General features: G+C 29.6%; 1 long non-coding RNA gene across 10 annotated transcripts; it reads left to right on the forward strand.

The window, feature by feature from the left end:
• Positions 1 to 505: 505 nt before the first annotated feature.
• Positions 506 to 22,097, forward strand: LOC143225539 (uncharacterized). 10 transcript variants are annotated; one of them, XR_013013910.1, is made up of 6 exons: positions 506 to 779; positions 2,934 to 3,036; positions 4,782 to 4,812; positions 7,249 to 7,326; positions 10,392 to 10,541; positions 14,503 to 22,097. It is a non-coding gene; the product is annotated as an uncharacterized LOC143225539 (long non-coding RNA). The 10 variants fall into 10 exon arrangements; XR_013013911.1 differs by having other exon boundaries at positions 506 to 750; XR_013013908.1 differs by having other exon boundaries at positions 507 to 839.
• The last annotated feature ends 1,535 nt before the right edge of the window (positions 22,098 to 23,632 follow it).

A 23,632-nucleotide genomic window follows, 5' to 3' on the forward strand; every position in this document is an offset into this window, starting at 1 on the left:
GCCCCCGTCGCGCTAAACATGCTCGCCCTCCCAGCCGTGGGGGTGTATAATGTGACGGTCAATCCCACTATTCGTTGGTAAAGAGTAGCCCCAGAGTTGGCGGTGGGTGGTGATGACTAGTTGCCTTCCCTCTAGTCTTACACTGCTAAATTAGGGACGGCTAGCACAGATAGCCCTCGAGTAACTTTGTGCGAAATTTCCAAACAAACAAACAAAAAGTATCAATGGACAAAGTGCAAATATTTGGTTTTGTATTAAAATGAACAAAAAAAATTGAAGTTTTAGCTACTCAATAAAACTAAAAAAAAAGAAAAAGTTTAGTTTAATCAAATTTACATTTATAAGTTACAGTCATTCTTTTAATGAGTGCTATATATTCTATTTTTTAAAAGGTAGAGCGTAGTTAATTTGTCAAATTAAAGCATATTATCTATAATCAGAAAAAATTATACAAAAACCTCAATACCTTATCTTAACATTTTTTAGATGAAACCTTTTCATTACAGGTTGTGTGTAGGTTTGCATGTTTACTGTTTTTATTGTCTTTCAGTGACATCGCGGCACGTCTGGGGACTTAGAACGCTAGAAACTTAGTTTCGATACTCGTGGTGAGCAAAACACAGATATTTTTGATGACAAGAAACCCAATTGAAATAAAAATGTATCTCAGAACGGCCGGTTGATAAAGAGAGAACAACGAACGTTTCGATCTTCCAGCTCTCCGCTTAACTACAAACAAACGCGCAAAAGGTGTTTTTATGGATGAAAGACTGATTCAAGTGCTGATTTTTTCACTTTGTATTGGATTGAAGTTAGAAAATAATTTAATATAATATTAGGTAATAAAGTATGAATGTCACGTAATATAATAATATTACAGCAATTTACAATATTTGTAGGTAATCAGTTGAAATGTTGAAGTGACATGTTAGATACTTCCTATTTATAATTAAGTTATCAGTAGGCTCATTCATTTATGTTTATAAGTTATACTCGGTTATAGTACCAGTAGTGGGTTTGTGAAAAATAACCTTGAAAATTATTTTAATTTCTGTTTATAATTTCAATTATGGACCTGATTACTTTTTCATTGAAATTTGAATTCGAAGACACAGTTGAATAATTTTTCTGTATGCCGTACTTTTAACATTTTTTTTATTCTTCATAAAAATACAAACTATTTTTTTGGGTTCTAATCCATTGTTATCAGGAACTTACGAAGGGAGTTCAGTAACCCATGGCATTAATAAACAGGTGTCTGTGATAGTTGAATCACAAAATGTAAGAAAGGGGTATCATTATTTAGCTTCATAGTAACTTTTGTTGTTTTTGTAAGCTTTATGAAAGTATATTGATAATTATAATGATTATATTTAGTAACAAAGTCTTATTTAGTTTTAAATAGTTTTTTTTATTGAAAGCATTTTTAGTTTCAAAATTAACTTTGTCTTCCTATTTGAGTATTCAAGCATTGGATACATTTTTATCACATATAACTCTATTCTTAAATTAGTCAATGAAAAACAAGTGGTTCTAGGGCCTAAATTTAGAATTATTTTTATTTTTAATCACTTTAGTTTAGTGTTTGCATTTTTGCTGAAATTACTTGCTTATATTAATCTTGAACTAAAAATTTAGCCTAATTAACTTTAAAATGAAAAAAAGAGGCAGTTTCCAATATTTTATTCACATTATTTAAGAAAATATGGATTTAGTTATGGTTAAAATTGTAATTTGTATTTTAAATTTTATTCCCTGTTAGTTGTTTTGAGGATAGTTATATGTTTACTGTAATTTATTGTAATTACTGGTAATAGATATACATATATCTATCTGACTGATGTCTTTTGAACAAGCTACCTTTTAACTTAATAAGAACTAGATCAAACTGTATCATTAAGGGCGTGTGGTTGTGAACTAAACACAAACAGTTAATTCAAAAATATATAGAAGCACCAAATACAGTATCAATGATTTATTACATGTCACTATACTGACATAAAATTTTGTTTTGGCAAGATGTAGTTTTAAAAATAATATCTTGAATTAGTAATTGCACATTTGAAAAGTCTCCAAGTGTTCTTTATTTTATTTCACATCCTTTAATAATCATTTGTCACTTTACATGTAGTATTGTGCATATAGCATAACAACCTCCCACATCATTGGATTTATTATTAAATGTGCTGTGAGTATTTTCCAAAATTTACAAAAATAGAATTTGTCAGTTATAGACTGGACCAAAGGTAAAGCTTTTACTTAATTCTTCTATTTTATGTTGGCATATGACACCACTATATGTTCTAAATACATGCAGAATCAGTCACTTTCATACTGGCAAATTTTTGAAAAGTTGGAAAGTTTTTACAGATAAGTTTAATCTTTAATAAATGTTATGAACTGAAAAAAATGTAGCAACATATTAAATGTTTTTATTATCTTAGAAACTTGAGATTTAAACAAACCATTAAATATTTATATATTTTGAGAATCTATGTGCACTTTGAAGATTAATTAAATATTTTTTTAGTGTGGTATACAAAATGATGATTAGGTAGTATCCTTATATATTTGCAAGTTTGATAACTTATGAAAATTAAAAACATATAGGAATATCTTTGACTAAGTGAACAAGATTTTACAGAATAGCACAGGTAACCATTGTGTACATTTGTGCTTAATTGCAAACAGTCAAGATTTATAACTAAAAATATTGAGGTACAATCTGACATTGAAATTGACCATAATTCAGAACCACATTACAAACTAATATTATTAGGAAATGTTTTCTTACAAAACAAATTTCTTGAATATAAACATTTTCTGCTAATAAATTAAGATAATTTAATTTAGGTGTACCCATTTAAGCACAAACAATAAAAAAATAAGCATATTTTCACAATGTTCTTTCTTTCTTTCTCTTTTTTTTTTAGATGTTGATGATTCAGTAGGAGCTGCTAGCCTTTAGAACCAACATGTGATTTTGTGGTAAAGGCCAGAGTCATTACAGGCAAAAGAAAAAGTAGAAGAGAGAAAGTACATCTTAAAATTTCAGTTTTGCTTGTTTTATAGGCACATTAATCATTTAATGAGCTTAAGTGTATGGTGTCTTTAAGAAACCAGTTATTCCAGATGGTACAAAGATGCATACAGTTGGTATATTAATGACTCATTATTAATAGGAAAATGTAAGCTCTTTTGTACCTTTAGCACCAAGGCTTGAATTGGTTTTTCCAAATCTTAAATGTCTTTAAATATTACATTTTTCCATTGTCTTGAAGTACTTAAAAAAAACAGTTCTGACCAGGTGATGCTTTGCTTTTATGTACAAAAGTATAATTAGGATACTATCTCTTTCAGTCTGAATTTATATCATGTAGTTTTGGTTGAAGATAGTTTTTTCAACTATTTGAAATGTTATTGTTCTGTGTTAGAAGAAATGGTGTAGATTTTTAATGTGATAAATAACATTTTAAGTTTCACAAGTTTTTTTTTTAAAGAATTTAAAGAAAAACTTAATAAATGAAACACGTTTGTCTCGCCTATTAAAATAAGTTAATATACCAAATGTTATGCTTGTTTTGCACCCATGTTTAGCCATTTGTAATAAATTAGTGATTTAGATAAATGTTTAAAAAATTATTATTTTTGGTTCTTTAAAATAAAAGTTTATCCTGCACTTGTTTGCTGTTTGAAATTTATTATATTATCCTTATAAACTTATTCTATTTTGTTTTAGTTGTATCTAGAAAAAATTATTCAGTGGTTTACAAAGCACTTGATAATTATGATGGAATCACTTTGAATAAATTTCATTTACTTGCATGAACTTGCAGTAAGTTATGTTTCCCAAGTCCTTTACAGTTTTAGCTGTCCATATAGCAAAGACCCAATGAACAATGGACTAAGAAATTAATATGATCTCTTTGAATGTAAAATAAATTGGATTATTTTTCCATGTTCTGTACTTTATGTTGCTTTTCTAAATAATGTTATATTTTATGTGTCTTAGGTTATGATGCAGTCATCTGCACAACTTCCATAATATAACATTATACAGCTAGTTTGTAAATGTCAGTAATTTCATGTTTAGTATTGAAAGAGAAAATGTCTAAGCTAATATTGCTGTAATTAAATGTAGATAATAAAAAAATTGAAAAAAAAAAGAGAAAGAGAATGACTTGGAGTGCAACAAACATTGTCAGTAATGAAGATATAATACCTGGGCTAGTACTGATGAAACAAATTAAATCCCAAGGTTATCCAAAAGTGTATATTATACTAAAAATGTGTATCAAGCTGATAATGTTATAAATTAGAAATAAAATTCTTATATTTTCAATTTTTTAAAGAAATTTATAGAATAGTAAAAAATTAAAAAGAATATATACTGCTTATCTGGTTTTAAAATACACATATTGGAATGAGAAGTAATTCATTTATTCCATTTCTTGATCAAGATTAAAACTCCCAACCTATCAAGTTATTTACTCACAGTATTATTAAAATTTTTATAAAAACATAGAATTAATGAAATATTTTTATTTATATTTTTTAACAGTTAATTAAAGATGTACAAGTTTATTCACACAAATACTGTTCTTATTACTAACCTTAATACTTGCTGATCTGAAATTTAAGAATAAATATTCCAATATATATTTTTAATGAAAGATTAAAAAGGTGTATGAAAGATGTGTACATACCATTTTATAAATCAAGTTAACTTGAACTTGCCAGACTAGAAGGTGTGATTAACAAATTTCTCTGTTGTATTCTAGAGCTGAACACTCCATTTTCTTCAAATTACAGGTAAATAACACTCATTCAGTTAAAGCATTTTCAAAAATCAGAAAGGTGTAATAACCCATTAATTTTAACAATGGTACATTATTTTCTTTCAGTGTTCATGAATCTTAATTCTTTTCAGCAGCTCATGAAACATTTTATTGTATATGCTTTTCTTTGCTCTGATATTTACAAATTCAGTTCAAAGATGTTAGATAACATTTATTATGGATAATGTCATGCAAAACATAAAATCCATGTATGCAACTTGTCAAATTTAGTATGAATAAGAAAACATATTTGTTAAAACATTCAAATTATCATTTAGAATTTGCTGCTGATATAAACTGTTAAGGAAGTGATGAGATCAATCTTTTATGAACTTACTCTACAGTTGTTTGAAAAAATGTCTCTAAAATATTTTTTGATATAATATTTGTCTTGTTTAGACTAAAGCAAATGTCAGATATGAAATACAATTCTGTACAATTTTTTCAATGTTTCTTAATGAGTAGCTAACTAACTATTAACTTGGTAATACACTTCGTTAGGGGAGATTGGACTGATACAGATGACTAACAAGTTTCTTCTAAATTGATTGAGGATATTTTTCAAGACACTTATTATACTCTTAAAAAAAAGAAACGCAAAAGGGATATTTTTTTTATTTTAAAGAGAAATATATGTAATAACGTTACAAGCTCAGAGTATGTGATGTAACATGTGTTAAGGCACTGATTGTCAGACCAAAATGACAATAAAAGTTGTGCACTTTGAAAACGGAGGAAAACATTGGATTTTTCGCCAAAACGCATGTGTGTCCAATATATTTGTTTGAGAGATCTGCATGTTCTGCAAGTGCAACATGTGCAAAATCCCTATAAAAGTGACGGGTTCTCAGTTTCCATAGCTCAGTGTTAAGCCACCGACATGCAATACAGTTACGCCAAGACTGACTGAAGCACAACGCAACAACGCCATTGGTCGCTTGGAAGCAGGCGAATCTCGATCAGATGTTGCCAGAGCTGTGAATGTCCACCCAAGCACCATCACAAGGCTATGGAATCGTCACCAACAACATGGATCAACTCGTGACCGTCCACAATCTGGCAGACCTCGTGTGACCACGCTTGCACAAGATCACTACATCCGGTTACGTCACCTTCAAATTTTGCCTTTTGTGTTTCTTTTTTTGAAGAGTATATTATTTTGATTACAAATTCATATTAGTATGAAGGTACCAAGCACATAAAAAATGTTAATTTTGAGATATTGAGTGAACTTAAAGCTGGGAAATTAATTGATATAATTGACTATGCCTATGAGCATCTACTACATCAATTGGTGTCACCTGTAGTAATTGGCTAGTTGAAGTTATGATTAAATCAATTGATGTCATGAAAACAAAGTTAGCATTTCTGATTAAGAATGTTTTAATTATTCCAAATATCCAGTATCTAAGTGATACAAATAATGTCTTTATGATTTTTCATTATTTTTGGTGGCCCGGCATGGCCAAGCATGTTAAGGCATGCGACTCGTAATCTGAGGGTTGCGGGTTCGCATCCCGGTCGTGCCAAACATGCTCGCCTTTTCAGTCATGGGTGTGTTATAATGTGACGATCAATCTCACTATTCGTTGGTAAAAGAGTAGCCCAAGAGTTGGCGGTGGGTGATGATGACTAGCTGCCTTCCCTCTAGTTTTACACTGCTAAATTAGGGACGGCTAGCACAGATAGCCCTCATGTAGCTTTGTGCGAAATTCCAAAACAAACCAAACAAATTATTTTTGGTAATTTGAGTGTGTTCAGCTTGATTATTATCACTATTATGAAACGAATCAAATAATCAAAATCATAGAGAACTTGAAAAGTAGAATTAGTAGATAAGTTTTGTATGGACATCCATAAATGACTTAAATTAATTGTATTATTTTGTATCAATGATATAAATATATTTCAGTAAAATCCTATTACTTGTTTTACAAGTTATTTTTTATGAACATGGTGTATAAAATTGTAGTTAAATATGATGAGAAATCAGTGTTTTATCTCAATAAATTTATTTTTTTTAAATTAGTAACTAAATAACATTATAATACATTTCACCTGCTTATATTTTGCTAAAAACAAGAAATTTAAATACTGTTTTGTTTCTTAGATAAAATTTATCAAATGACTAATTAATATATACACTGAGAAAAATTCTCATTATGAATTGAAATTGCCTCCACCCCAATGTATTTGAACAAAAAGTACTGTATTTCACAATGTTTGTTGTAACCTTTTCCTGTACTTATTCACATTGTTAAATGTGTTAATTAGTGTCTTCCTTAAAGAGTGTTATGATAATTAGTTATAAGATTTTCAGTGCTTCTATTTTGTTAATATTTTTACTATTTTTGTCCTGGTTATTGGTAAATCAAATCAAAACGTCTTTATCTAAAATTTTTATTTACAGCTTCACAATAGAGGGACCAGATGGAGCTAGAAGACGCAGAACTTGCTGGTACAGCAAGAGTAGACTGTCAGTTTTTTGGTATGTGGTTAAACCCAGTTTCTGATGGAGTTAGCAGGTGTTAAAACTGTTCTTCTGTTTGTAAATCATTAGGAAGTAGAAAAGTTGGAAGAGCTTGAAATATTTAAATTGTGTTCATTCTTTCAAAACTAGTAAAGATGCTGTTGGAATAATGGATATTAATAGTGGTACACTCTTTGATGTACTTCTGAATTTGTAAAAAGAAATAATTCAGATAAATGAAACAAGTTACAAATTCTTTATTTCTCTCCCTAGTGTCTCTATACAGCTTTGCTAAGTTTTCCTAGTTCAGAAATTGATTAAGACTTTAAAATCCTGTTTAGTCTTGATGTTTTCACAAAATTATGACTTACTGACAGTCATATAATGTTGAAGCTATAATGGCAGCTAAGAAAGCAGTAAAGTTATTTATTATATACATAAAAGAGCAGCGTATTGTTCAATAAAGTTTTTTGTTTTTTTTAAAGGAGTAACAACTGGGTTTGGATAAGATTCCAGTTTATGAGACAATTATGAATGCCATGAAATTCTGTTTCTCTCTCATTTGTTATTAAGGTTTTATAAACCCTAACCAATATTACAAAAATGAGTACTACTCATAGTTTTATAATTGTTAACTGATTGGCAAAGGCTTTCCATCATTCTTTTTTCTTTTCTGCTGTAATATTTATGGTAATAAAATAGTTTCTTTGTAACCTGTATCTTTCACGTTAATATGACAGTTTTGTTTACTATTACCCTTTTTCAAAAATGCAACATTTATGAGTACTAGTAATATTAGAATGAAATAGTGAGAATTATATAATGGTTTGCTTCATTGATCTGTTGACCAGTTACTATAGGTATTTAATAATATGATCATTTTGAAAGAAATAAACTAAAATTGAATCAAGGGAAGCTTGGATATTATGTGATCATTTAAGTATAAAGTTTGTACTGTGAATGAACAGTTTAGGATATGGGACTATTTTATACAAATCTAATAAACATTCAGAGGTTCCTTTGTTCATGTTGATGCTTAATTACATTGTTAAATGACATTGCAATACAACAACAACAAAGTATTCAAGGGTTTGTTCCATCTATGAAACCAGATAACATTTTGTTATACATGCTGTCACTATGTCTGTGTACTACAAAAGTTTGTTGCAATCTGATTAAGAGATCACAGCAAACAAAAGACTAGCAGACTTCTTATTTAAAGATTGTTGAAAAGAATCATCTCAAGTAAATCAATAACCTTTACAGAAATAACTTACTTAATGTAAGTTGCAGGGAATTTGTGAAGTATATATATATAAATTATTCTTAAACATTTACTACCAAATGTTAATGATTCAGTTTTAAATAGTAGTTTATAATTACATTAATTTATATAACATTTTCAAAATTCATTAGAGTAACCATTACATCAAAACATTAGATATGATAGATTAATTAATTACACCCATCCAGTATGACTGAGGAGTCCAGCATTTGCAACTGCCTTCTTTCTGTCTTGTAGGAAAAAAAACAAACTAAAGGAAAATAAATTTACAAATACATTTAAACATAGCAGACAATAAATAAAAATCTCACTGAGTTATATATTGATCATTTAAAAAATTACAAGTATTTAAAAATTTGGAGCTTAATAATAAGATTTTTTGAGCATTTATCTTTCAGAAATTGTTTGAATATGCTTTAAGTTTGTGAATATTCTGATAGTATTTTGACGTAACTCTAAATTAAACAGTAAAGATTTGCTAATTCATAGATGTTACAGTGAAATCCCATTTTTCAATTAGAGTATCTTAAACTTGGCATTGATTGCTATTGACTAGTATGTTCTTTCTATTCATTAAGGTAAAGCTTGCACACAGCTAGTGCAGGTAGCACTTGTGTAGCTTGAGACAAATGTCTAAACTATCAAGCTGTATGTATATCCTCTGTTAGTCAAATGTGGTATTTTTTCTTTTCAGTTTTAATGACTTTTTAAATTCTTATGTATCAACTTTTGTATATTTAGACCCAACTAATCTCTATTGTAAGTTTAATTACTTAAAGCAGATTTAAGATACAAGGAACTCCTATGACTAAACCCACAGAGCAGGGCTTAAAGGGGTATTGTTTATCTGTTTATAGGATGTGTGTTGAAATAATGCCTTGTATTTTTAAGTATTTGGGAGGAAAGGGTAGGTTAGTGTTTGTTACATGGGTAAGCATTACCTACTGGCGAATGGGGCTCTTGAGTAAGTTCTTCATTGTTTAATCACTTCAGTAGGCTTTAGTATGCCTTTTATATTAAAACATAGGTTTATGAAAAATTTGTGAATAAAAAGGTACCCTGAAGTTATTTATTTATAAAAGCACAGAAGTTGTCCATAATTTCTGTTTCTTAGCCTCATATATCACAGATAGTAATAAACAGATACTTTAACTGCAGTATTATTTTGAGCTTAGAAAAATATACTTGTTTTTCACTTATTTTTAGCAGGCTAAAATGTCTGCTATTTTTATTTGTAATTTGATATTGAAGTACAAAGTTCAATTAATGATTGTACATTTACGATGTAGTATGTGACAAGCTTCAAAATTAATCAAACCATTAGTTAAGATAAACAAACAAAACTGTTCATCTAAGTCAGTCTTAGTTAGTTTTCCACTGTTGTATTCCTAACAGCTTTAATAACCAGTAAATTTATTAGGGTATAAACCACTCAAAATATTAATTTTAAAATTGTATAATTATTTCTGTAGTTAGTATTTACTATAGAAAATAAAGTGATGAATAATGCATTACTTCATTGAGAAACTTTTTTTATTACTCTTAAGTAGAAGGAGAAAATAAAGTATTTCCAAAGCTCAATTTATAAAACCTTCAAAATGTTTGAATATTTTAATTTAGTGAAAGTTTTTTAAATACGGTGTATTTTGTGTCTATGATAGTGTACAGTTACAACCCTTTTTAAGCAGAACTTAAAAGAAAACATATACCCCACATGCACTAATGAAATATATTTGTTAATTTTCAACTCTGGTTTTAGCAAACTTTTCCCTTAGTTTTGATTATATTGTGTTTCCAGCTTTTCAACCACAAGTTCTTTGTTAGAGATGGAGTTTCTGATGTTTTCTGGTTACAGCCAGATGGAATTTGCTCCCTTGTGAAACATTATGGGACAAAACTTTACTAAGTCAGTGAAGCACTGCGGTTGTTGAGACAAGTGATTAGTGAGGTAATTAAGAGTCTTCTTCTCCACTTACATTACCCATGGGCTTATTCAGTCCGTAACTGTAATTTGTTGGAAGTTTTTATGTTATTTTGTGGAGTAATTATTTAGTATGCTGTTTTAGTTAAAATAATGATAAAAAGTGATGATAGTAATCATTTAATTTATGATATCTTAATATTTACCACTATCCATATGAAGTTTCCAAATAGTATGTATGGCTTGTTGAGGTTTAATTATGTAAGTCACATAAATTGTATGTAAAAGCTATATATCTATATATTTGATTTCTCAACATCATTCAATAAATTATATTTTTCCAATCTTTATTTTAGCTGATGTTATTTTCTAATACTTGGAATAAATTAGCTGGTAGGATAAATGATAGAATAAATTGTTTGGTATAATGATGATGTGGTAAATTTTCTGTAAATATATTTGTGTGTTACACATATATATGTTTGGTTTTTTTAATCGTGATGATACTTAACACGTGAAATACAGCAGAAAACAAACTGACACATAACTGCATCTTAGCATGTACAAGGATTTTATTTTCAACAAAATACATGTTTTTGCACATATGAACATCAGTTATACATTTATCATGATATTACATATTGCATAAACATACATAATCACATGATTTATCATCAACTTTATTATAAATGGAAAATTTAAACATTCTCCCCAAAAAAATCTATGTACACATCTTACCAATAAGTATTTAGAATATTTTTTTAGTAAATAAACAAACATGAAACAAAAGGTAAAACATTATCATTAGCACTTAAAGGACTTTTGTTTTGCAGTACTTAAAACAGAAAAAAGCTATATATCTTGTTCATAAACTATTTGATCTTACATGTGGTAACTTGGATGAGAGTGTCTCCAGAAGTTGGATGTTTTAGATGCTTGCACATAGAGCAATCAAGAATGGTCCTGGTCTTCAAGCCATTGACTTATGACAAGGGCCATATGAGGAAGAGCCCCATCTTTCCTGAAAACACTGTGTTGATGAAGATAGGTAGCAGGTATCTCTTTGTAAACCATTAGTTGTGATTATCCAACTGTCTAAATGACACTTCACATGAAAAGCAAAATACTGTTATATTTTACCATGGCTTGCAAAACAGTTTAACAAAAGTTCTTAGAGAGATTATTTGCTAAACTCATGTGTATCTACCAGAGACTATGAAAATTTTGACTCATAAAAGAATGTTAATGTTCCATAGGACAGAATTCTATGAAACTGTATGTGACGCCTACTGCAATTGATAATATAATATTGCCTAAAGTAAGGAATGGCTTCTGAGTGGAAACACTGTTATTACAGCCCATAGTATGAAGATAGCTACTGTGATGGTATTGAGGAATATTGGCATCTGTTCTATAACAGTAGGTGCCATTTGAAATGAGTTCTTCTTTTCACATCACGAAGAGACTATTTTGCAATTTGATTGCCCAGGTTGTGCATAAACTGTTGTTTTCTGATGCAATTAGAACTGCATTTTGATCTTATCTTCTGTGGTAGTGCAAACAACTTGGTGACTTCTCAGGGATTTTGGTTATTCTCCCATTGTCCAACTAAGCATCTTCATGAGAATATGGTTAATTTCTAGGGTTCTGTAATTTGTCATAGATATTTGTATTATATTGCCTTGTCCAAATGTTACCAGATTTTAGTAGTTTTCCATTTTTGTTTCCTATGACCTTAAAAATGTTTTAAAAATAATTATTGAGTTGATTAGGGCCAAAATAAAATAGACTTAGCTCAGTCTGCATTTGTTTCCAGCATATACCAGCATACTATATGACGTGTGTGTGTTTTACATATACAATATCCACAGTTTATTATTGACTCTATTGGAAGTTTGTGTTTTGTATGCTAAAGTTTCTAGAGTTTAGTATATGTAATTGCAAATGTATTAAGCTAAGGATGTTGACAAGAATAGCAGCAGTTTGTTGTCTTATTGAATATATTCAATAACTTTCTGATCATAATTTTAAAGTGTAAATTGTAATTTTTTCCTTTCTGCTTTCTATCATTAGAATTTACATGAAGTTTGTAAATGGTCAGTTTTTGAATGGTATTTTTTCAGTCTAAATGTGCAACAATAAAAATTAACTAGTCTCTCTATAATTCTGAGGTCCCTGTATCTTTCTTCATCATATTTGTTGTCATACTGTTTGTGTTCAATGTTGTGGGATCAGTTTGGTATATGCATTATAGGAGTGATTTATTTTCCTACAGTTCATTATTGCATCAAGAAAGATTATTGGACATTATAAGTTCTGTGTGGTGTAGTTCATGAGTGAATCTTGAAAAACTAATAAAAATCATAGAATTAATTTTTAATAGACCAAAGATGATAGATTATAAATTTCACACTCATGTTTGTTGAGGAAAGACATTTTTATAGATATTATTTGCATTATAATCTCATCACATTTTATAATGTCTCTGCAGGGAGACACTGTTTTTCACTTATTTCTTCTTCCAAACACTTTTCAAGTGAGTGCTGTTCCTTCATTTCTAGGCAAATTGACTTGAAACTTATATCTTTCTCCAGTATGCCCAGTCTTTTCATTTTTTTGTTTTAGACCTTTTTAAGGATCCTTTGGTATCAAAGGTAAAACATAAAAAAAAATGTATATTTGGGCTTTGGTTATATTTTCAGCATTCAAGATGAAAATTGGCACATTTATAAATTTTCATACATACAACACATGACATACAAAAATGTTGTATTTACCAATTTTGAATCTTTTTATTAAAGTCAGAGCTCATTAAAACATAATTTTGCAGTTTTTGGTTAATTACTTTGCTGTATTTTGACCAAGGTACATGGGATTTAGTACAAAGAAACTTTTCTACTTGTCCCACATAGTGACAAACAAAATTGGGGATCTTTTACAGTTTTAATAATATAGGGAAGTCAAGATGCTACAAAGAGTATAATTTTAAGATTTTTTTGACAATTAGTTTGTTGTATATTTGCCAATTCAGATGAGATTTAGTACAAAAATACATTTTTACAGATCACTTAGAAAGAGATACGAAGATTTTGGATATTCCTATTTTTGGTCATTTTAGGGGGGTAAAATGCATAATTTTATATTTTTTGACATTTACTGTGTTGCATTTTGGCCAATTTTACAAAGCTATTTTTTTATAGGTCCCAAACAGAGATATAGACAATTATGAAGTTTTTCATTAAAGAGAGCACAGTTTGGGGTTTTTGTGAATTATTCATGTATATCTCAACCAACTTGCATGGGATTTAGTACAAAGACACATTCTTGCAGGTTCCAAGCAGAGATATAGGCAGTTTTAGATTTTTATGCATTTCTCATAATTTTTATGCTGTCAGAATTGGCCATACTAGGATTATGTGGCTGATACATTTAATTATTTAACTAAATGTAAGATAGAGTAACTGTTGGAAGAAACATTTTGTCACTTATTAGTTTGCATATTTGAAAAAAGGCCATTATCAAATTGAAAATATATGTTGCAAGATACATCTATCAATCTTCCAAGTGTACACATAAACCTAACTCTGAATCCATGATTTATTGAATAGAAAATATTTATGTATTACTTAATATTTATAAGCATATTACTTGTTTGCATGTGATGTATGACTAACTCCATGACAGCAGTAAGTGTTTTCACACAGAACAGTTACAAATATTTTGTATCATCTCACTTCTGCATCATTATTATAGGTAGGTTAATTGGGAAATGTTTTTTATGTGGACAACTTTTGTCTTGGGTTTGTTCATGATAATTCTTTGGGTTCTATGCCTAGTCTTTCTTTAGATTTGGAGAGTTATTTTCATATTTATTTTATAGTACTGTTGTGTGTGGTTTTGATGGATATCTTCTTAGTTTTTTGGGTTTTCTTTGATTAATTTAGAAATGTATTAATCTTCTTTTTATTTTTATTTTTTTTGTTTTCAGTAAATGGCTTCATGGAGCCCAACATAATACAGGAGCTGCTCACGAGAAAACTTTCCATAAATATTGAACTTGCTGTAACAAGAACCTTCATTAATTAGCTATTTGATGCTTAAAATGCAGAGAAGTTAATAGAACTTTAGCAAAACAAAGAACAACTTTTAACATTCTTTGGTAAATTTTGAACTGTAAGCTTGAGTGTACCACAATTAAAAAAATGACAGTTGGCTGGATAATATTAATGTTGATATGAAATTGTTTTCTCTACTGTGTTTTCAGTTAGTTTACATACGTGGATATATCTTTTAGTCTGTAGTAAACTTTTAAAAATTCATTTAATTATATTTTGAAAAATATAACTTAGTTATTTCACTTGAAATTAAAAAAATATGAACAGTTAAAAGGGGATTATTAAAGAATAATGTATCACAATGCAACATTTTGTCACTGTTAATGTGAATACATATTAATTGTGAACATACACACTTTTGCTGATTACAACATACAAAAAAACACAATAATTAAACAATTCATCTACAAAATTCAACATTTTAATGAATTAACCACACAGTTATGCTGACTTAAACCCCAGCTTGCCTTTGTTAACCACACAAACTTAATTCCATTCACTAATTGTTTTGCATGAGATGGACTTCACCTCAACTTTCCTGGTATTTTTATCCTGGCCTCAAACTTCAAATACTTCATTTACCATAACATTTTCCCACTTCTTTCTTCTTTTTCTAAGTCACCCTAGTCATCTCCTAGTATTATTTCTAATAGTTCTTCTGTCCTTCCCTATTTCTGAAGCTACCAATGTCTCTCACAATAATACCTCTTTTACTCAATCTACTCAACTAAAAACTCACTTGCTCTTTTACAATGATCCTTCAAGCTCTGCTAGAGGACAAAACATAAATCACGCTTTCCCCAATACACCACATTCCACAAATATCTAAAATCGTTTTTCTTATGTTTTTGTCGTTCATTTTTTTATCCACAAACCCTCTTTTCTCACCAGATCACTACAAGTGTAAAGTCACATGTTCTATGGAACAATCTACACCAGTTGATCAGTTTATTGTAGAATTACCTTCACTTGAACACAGTAGTCTTTCATCTGTTAGCACAAATTCTCAGAATGACCATCAATGCACTCCATACCCTGAAGAACATAGTTACTTACCTCTTCCTTCCCTTAAGCTTAATCACCTTCTATCTCACAATTACAATAATTTTCTCACACCAATATTTGTCAATATTCAACATGAACCAAGCAGTGAATCATTCAATTACAGCAGAAAACAACTATTTCAAAAACATAGAAAACTTGTTAAGAAACACACAAAACATTATCAACAGGACCAGTTGTTAGTGCATAACATAAAAAAACAGAAATATCCCTAAATCTCTCTCATTAAAAGCACCAATAACAATAGGAGCACATGATCAGAACTTCTGCAACAAATAGCAACAGATCCTTGAAAACACCTCTTTAGAACTCATGAATATCACTGAAAATATTCTGTCAAAAATTTTTTGATATTCTAGATAAAGAAATTCTCCACTATTATCACCTCTACAACCCTTTGCTGGAGGAAAAAAGAACTATAAATATTTACAAATAAAGCTGATACATTCCTTATTCCTACAAATAACAAAAATCAGCTTCCTACCAATAACACCAATTTCAAAAGCACATCTAACAATACTCTTTTTTCTTTTGTCATAAAGAAACTACCATAACATCAAGCAGTCTACCAGAAACTATTAAAATCCCTTTATCTCACAATGAACAGCTTAAAAAGACCCTTAAAAACACTTCATACTCTAATATAAATAAACCTTCTTAAACTAACAAATTTGTTGAAAATAACAGTGACCTTACAAAACATACAAATAATGATGAACACTTCCAACATACCCTCTAACATTGTTAAACTTTTGGTAATAACTCAGTCTACTTAGTAAAGGTCTCAACTTCTGCCCAAATAACAGCTATGTTAATGAACTTGAACTTCTTTCTGACCTTCATGAATTCTCTAGAAAACTAGAATTATTTCTAGAATTATCTAGAAATTCTCTAGATAAAAGATTTTATCCAGCTGAAAATCAACATAGACTGAACTTTATAGAAAAGTCTGTATGGACATCTCTACCAAATGGAGAACCAGATTTAGTGTTATATTAAAGCTGTAGAAAATGATATAATACAAACTTTATAACCTTCCAAGCAATGTCCTGATAATATTAACCAAAACAAAAGAGGCACTTTAAACAATCTTAAGTAACAATATCATAATAAAGCCAGCATATAAGGGTGGAACTGTTGTTATTTTTAACAAAGATAACTATATCATGAAAGTTAAGTAGCAACTACAGGACACTAATTTATATTAAAATAAAAACTCGTGATCCTACATCTCAGTTTATTAAGACTATAACTGATAACTTAAAGAACTCCACCAAGACAATAAAATTAACAAACAAGCTTTTCCTGGTAGATTTTATCTCTTACCCAAAATACACAATCTTGACCAACCCATAATTTCCAATATAAACATGGTTACTGTAAAGCTGTCTGTTTTTATTGATCAACACAAAATGTATTCCCTGAACCTTCCCACCTTGCATGAAGGATACTATAACAGAAGATATTAATACTGATGGACAGTTACCACCCAATGGTCTTCTTTGCTCAGTGGATGTTTTTTCCCTTTACACCAGTATTTCACATGACTAAAAAGTCTAAAGTTTGCATTAAATCTTTATAACCCATCACAATCTTAAATAGTAAATAATCTTGCCAATCTTGTTTTAACTCTGGACAACTTCAAATTTAATAACAAGCATTGCATTCAAGTTAATGGTACTGCAATTGGTACCAAAATGCCTTCCAAATATGCCAACATTTTTATGGGTCATATTAATAGCCAACTTTTACAAGTAAGCTCTGTAAAATCTCAAGTGTGGAAATGTTACATAGATGACATATTTTTAATTTGCACAGCCAGTCTTCAATCACTTAAAGAATTTATCACACATGCAAACTCCTTTCACAAGTGCTCAGGTTATAATGTTTTTATTCATTTTAATTGTCACAGATATAGGTTCCCAAGGGGCATTTTTAATGCCAACCTATAACTGTTTATAATTTTTAACAATCAACTATATAGTGTACCTATTTTTAATATACATCATATCCTGTTGTGTTTATTTTGTTGTGTGAAAAACATTTTTAAGTCTTTATATATAAACTTTTTTATATGTATGCCTGTTTTTTACAGGAAACATGTAAGTAAAAATTTTAAAAATATGTATTAGAATTAAGATACTATTCATAATCCCTTTTGCAAGTTTGAACATTTTAAGAATGTGCGACTTGTGCACTCAGAAAAAGGAATATTTATATGTAGTAAATGTTCTTTGGTATTGTAATCCTCCTCACTTAAGTTATGTTCAGATTGCAAGACTGCTGTGTACTAAAGAGTTAATAACCCTTCATGATTTGAATCTTTTTAAAGTTAGAGTAACTTATATTAGCTGTCTCATTGTATGGATTTGATGAATGGTTAAACTATGACACCTTACATTGGATGTGTTATTCTTTGAATGTGCAGGATGGTTGTTTGATTGCAAATAACCTCATTTTTTGTGTGCTAAAAAATAAAAATGAACATTTTGTATTATTTAAACACAATAGCTTACATTGGTTATTTGATAAGACATTATCATTCCATTTTTTTAATCCCTTTATTACCAAAGATGAAAATTGACTCCTTAGTTTCACTGTTTGTCAACTTCTTAAGCTTCAATATTTGTTAATTTGTTAGGCATACTGTTGATTATGTGAGTGTTTTTGAAGGTGAGTCAGTGAAAACAATAATCAGAAGGAACCAAAATTATTAAGAGTGTCTTGAACTGTGCTTTGTTTAGCATTCAAGGTGTGTTTTGATATCATTACTGAAGTTAGTGTTAAAGAGTATGAACAAACTTACAGATTAAAAATTATCTTGATGATGAAGAAAAAAAAAACTTGGACAAGAAGACTAAGTTGTTGCTTAAATTTTAAGTTATATGCTGTGTCAAATATTCTTGTCACCACTATCTTACATTGCGATAGTTTTGTTCTTGGTTAATATGAATGCTCGAATGGTATAATATCAAGGTTTTGTGAGCTGTGTGGGAATACTGAGCAGTGAATCCTTTGTAGATTTATTGACTGAATGGATCTACTTGGTGACTGCTCAAATATTGTGGAAATTGAAATTGTTTTTGTTCTCACTTTTATGTGAAGAGTGAAACTTTATGTTTGTAAAATGCATTTTTTTATATTTTATATAGAAAATCTTAGATTACAGTTTGAAAAAACAAGTTAAAGAGGATGTGTTTGACCACTAGAAGTAATTTGTTGATATTTTCATACATTAATTTTTATGTGTTTTGAATAGTTTACCATTCTGTAAATACTATGTACGTTTATGAGCACCAATTTAAAATAACATAATTAAATAAAAATAAGGAATGGGCACACATTCTGCTTGATTTTCCCAACTCTTTGTTTACATATTAGTTTCTAAAATATTTTATCTGTCAAGCATAGAAATGATGTGCAGCAGAGTTGTATCAAATTCTAAAGGAAAATTACCCATAACATAGGCTGTTGTATCCTAAAACAGTGGTTTCTAACTTTTTCCTGTCCATGGACTGGCAAAATCTCCATTAAAAGTGTACTAATCATTAGGAGCATTTGACTGTAGATGTATGAAGTACATGGAACATAAACAGATATACATAAGATATTAAAAACAAGATGGAAATAATTTATAATTTTGAGAATGTTCATCATTATACATAATTATTTATTATTTATTCTACATTTCTGTTCTTCTCCCTGTCAGCTTTTTTCCATTTGTTTCTATGTAAACATATCTGCATGACTGTGGTTAGGAACCATACCTGCTTTAAGTACTTATCTCTGCACACTTTTCACTCTCCCACATTACAGTCTGGTCAAAACTTGGACAATTTACAGTTAGCAATTGAGAAGTTTGTATAACTTACTGCATTAGTTAACACTTCAGTTTCATTACTTCTTAAAAATACAAAACTTTTCTTAAGTTGAATTATCATTTATACAGAAAGCAGTCTGAATGGATTTCCCATACTAATTTTGAGCTGGGTAATTTTATCTTCTTCATTTATTTCACAAACTATATAAAATTATAAACAATTTCAAATTTTACATGCAATTATAACATATTATGGAAGTTCTGAGAAAACCACAATTTTATTTTTTAGCTGATTTCATTATAATAATGAAAAGATAAATTGGACAAAGTTGTATTTACCAAATGCAATGTGTATATTAGAAGTATCTGGCAGTATACAGATATTATCCTATCATTAGTATAGTTAAAAGTATAACCATTTTTAAAATTTTAAAAACCAGGCATGCTTATATCCAAGAAAGAAACTTATTTTCTTTGTATGTGTAGATGTTTCTGTTTTGGGGGTGAGTTTATTTTATTTAAACTACTTCTGCAATTATACAGCTAAATTTTACCAGTTTTCTCTAGAATCACAATCACTGAGCAATGGATGTTTGGAGGGTTTTTTTTGTGGGTCGTTTTCTGAAATACTTTAATTTTCATACACCTTTCACAGGTGTAGCAGTTATGTGGAATACCAAATTTTTATTTCAAGCTTTTTCATAATGCTCAAGATATTATTGTCAAAGAAATATTGAATATTTATAGTGATGACTAATGTTAGTTTTGCTGCAAGCTATTTTAATCTTCCCTATGATCTGTCATTTCTTTCTTGTTTAAAATTTTTAATACTTATCATTGAAATTTCATTGTTTTTTAAAGAAACTTTTAGGGTAGTTAACATTTTAAATTGGATGTTCTATTGATTTACAAATTCTGAAAAACTTTGTACAAAATCATCTTTTATCTCTGTATAACATGGTTCTTTGAGAAAGCAAACGTGACTTTTATTGTATGTATTCCCTATGAAATTTTGTATTCCTAGTAAAAATATATTTCTGTTGAAATGTTGATATTTTCAATATATTAATAGAAGGACATTTCAATTTTAGTGCTATTGTCTTTCTTTTCCATTTATATTTCTGTGATTGCATATACAGAGATTGATAATGTTATATTAAAAATATCAAAACAATTTTGGAGCCTTACCATGTCATTTACAGTCTATTTATTGTCATGTCCACTCATGCTGTATCTGACAACTGTATACCTTGATAGTCCTGTAGTGTAGTTTCTATTGCAAAGGAATCCATCATTTGGTTATAACAGCAAAAACACATAACTCCTTCCTGCTGGTTTTTCATAATTCACATACTATACAAAGATGATGGTTTCTCAGCAGCTATTTAAATAGGCAAATGTCACAAAAGTCCATAGGCTCATAGTCTATTGATGTGTATTCACATAGAATCACATTAATACCTATTTTATTTTCCAGTAGCTGCTTGAGGTATGTAATGATTTAAAGGAAGTATGAATGGAAACTTTATCTTGATAAACATATACTTTGTTGGCCTTATTGGCAGATGGACACTTCTTGATTATTATGTACTGTTGCCAGGGGTATGTTGACGGCTTTTGTGACTGACATATGTGTTTGTGGATTTTTATCCATTACAAAATGCCAGATTTTGCTTACCATAGCTGGAGTACGACACATTACAGTTATCTTTTTGGATAGTCCTGAGTTCACTAAGTTAATTCATACAATGCCTTTGAGTACAAGGAATATCCCCATATATGAAATTCTGAATCCCTGTTTTGAACACATCCTTATGATCTAAGAATTTAAATATTTAGCTTTGAAAAGGGCTGTTATGTATTTTCAAAATAATTCAGTTTTTAAAAGGCATCACATTACCTAATAAACAACAAACAACGTCAAAATATTGTCCTGATACGTACTTTTCCATCCTAAATTTGTCAGCTGTGGTTGTCACATGAGATGATTTACATGCTTAAAAGTATTTTACTAAAGTGTATTTGACTCTGCATATAATCAACTTACAGATTATTGAAACAGTCTAAAAGCCTGTAAAAATGTGATGCTAATATAAACGTATTACATTTTTACCTTTCAGAAAAAGTGATATAAGTATCTACATAACAAATAACTTGGATATTTTCTTTTGTAATAACCAAAGCAAAATTTTAACTTTAATACTATTGTCTTGTAACCAATGAACTTTTACTAATTACTGTTAATTTCTTTCGCTATAATTAACACGAAGTAAGGAAGCAAATATCGAGGTTAATCGTTTTAAAGTTCTATTTTTCACAGTCGGAAACAACAAACGCAAAAAAGTTGTGTAACTCCTGCGCTTTTTATATTCTCCAATATAATGAAGAAACGCTACCAACTTAACCTATTTAATTTCACTACCTTCCTCAACCCTAACTTAGAATCATTGATTAAGGAAACTTTTATGTCAAACAGCATCTTCTAACCCTAAATAACACCCAATATTTATTTATATTGTTCATTTTTAGTATTATATTAATTTTGTAATTGGTCTTAATATTTCTGTATTTTCTTATTAAAATTTCTCTTGCTCAGTTTCTGTGTGTTTGTTTTTTATTTAATTATTGTTAAATGTAGCTTTATAATTTTAATGATATGACGTAAAGTCTTTACATTTTGCTTTAGATACTGGAGGTATGATGGAATCTGTAGATAAAGTAACTTTTATCTTTGTCCATGTTCAACGAAATTAACAATGTTGTTTGTCAGAAGTGGTCGTAATCCTTTGTTATTACCAAACGTGATTGCCAACATCCTGATAGGACGATATAGAAATAACTGTCTTTAACTGTACCGTTATCTTTTTATAATTATTGAAAGTTTCAGATTGTTTCACTGATGATAAAAGTAACATTATTTTTTGGGAATTATGTTCTAACAGAAAAACCTTGTTAACGTAAAGACTTGACCAGTATGATTGAATTTACGTGAACAAAGCAACCAAATTCTGAAAGTATTGGACAGTTGCTGCTCGTAAGAATATCAGACAAAGAATCAGTGTCTGACATAATATACTACCATGATCGTTATCTAGAACCTGATAGAAATTAATTTCGATTAAAAAGCTTCATTCACGTTGCATCTCTTAAAGAAACAAGCTAATGGGAGAAATATATAGCTAATATTAAAACAAGGGTTTTTAAGCACATTGATAGTCCCCCGCTAGTACAGCGTTGAGACTTCGGATTTACAATGCTAAAATAAGGTTTGATTCTCCTCGGTGGACTCACCAGACAGCCCAATGTGGCTTTACTATAAGAAAACAAACAAACACGATGATATTTATTATAGAAAACAAACCAAGTATTTCGACAGTAACTTGGTCTGTTGTTGTTGTTTTCAAGCGCTATCCTGCACCTAACTGGGGATGCAATTTTATCATTTTTTTATTTGTGAACAATTACTGTAAAATATTTTTCCTGTTAGGACAGTCAAAAAAGGAGAACCTGTCGAGGTACAATGAAAACTGTTATCAAGAATAATTGAAAAAGTTTTGGAAGTGGAAACATCCCATTTTGTACTTAAATTCAATGAGAAAGTGAAACTTTTATTTCTCCCTTCTTCAGATGATCTCAAATGTGGACATGGCTAACTTTTCATTGAATTGTGTCACAAATTAAATACTTTCTACGTTGACAGTATTTTTCACACCAGTTTTATGAAGGTGTAACTAAAGTAAAAACGTAGTTGTGTTATATTCGGTGCCACCGTAGTGTTATATGGACCATGGTTGACATGTGCATTGTTTTGCTTTTTCAAAGTGGTTTAATATAACGTATTCAATCTTTTGTATATTAATGAATTATTGTATGGTTGATGTACTGTGTAAAAATTTAGCAGTGTAAGACGAGAGGGAAGGGAGCTAATCATCACTACTCACCACCAACTCGTGGGCCACTCCTTTGCCAACGAATAGTGGGATTGATCGTCACATTATAACGCCCCCATGGCTTAAAGGGCTAGTATGTTTGGTGTGACGGGGATTCGAACCCGCGACCCTCGGATTGCGAGTCGAGTGTTTTAACCGTCTGGCCAAGCTAAAGTATGAATGAATATCTTT

Source organism: Tachypleus tridentatus, chromosome 9 (assembly GCF_004210375.1).
Source record: "Tachypleus tridentatus isolate NWPU-2018 chromosome 9, ASM421037v1, whole genome shotgun sequence".
In the NCBI taxonomy this organism is placed as follows: domain Eukaryota; kingdom Metazoa; phylum Arthropoda; class Merostomata; order Xiphosura; family Limulidae; genus Tachypleus; species Tachypleus tridentatus.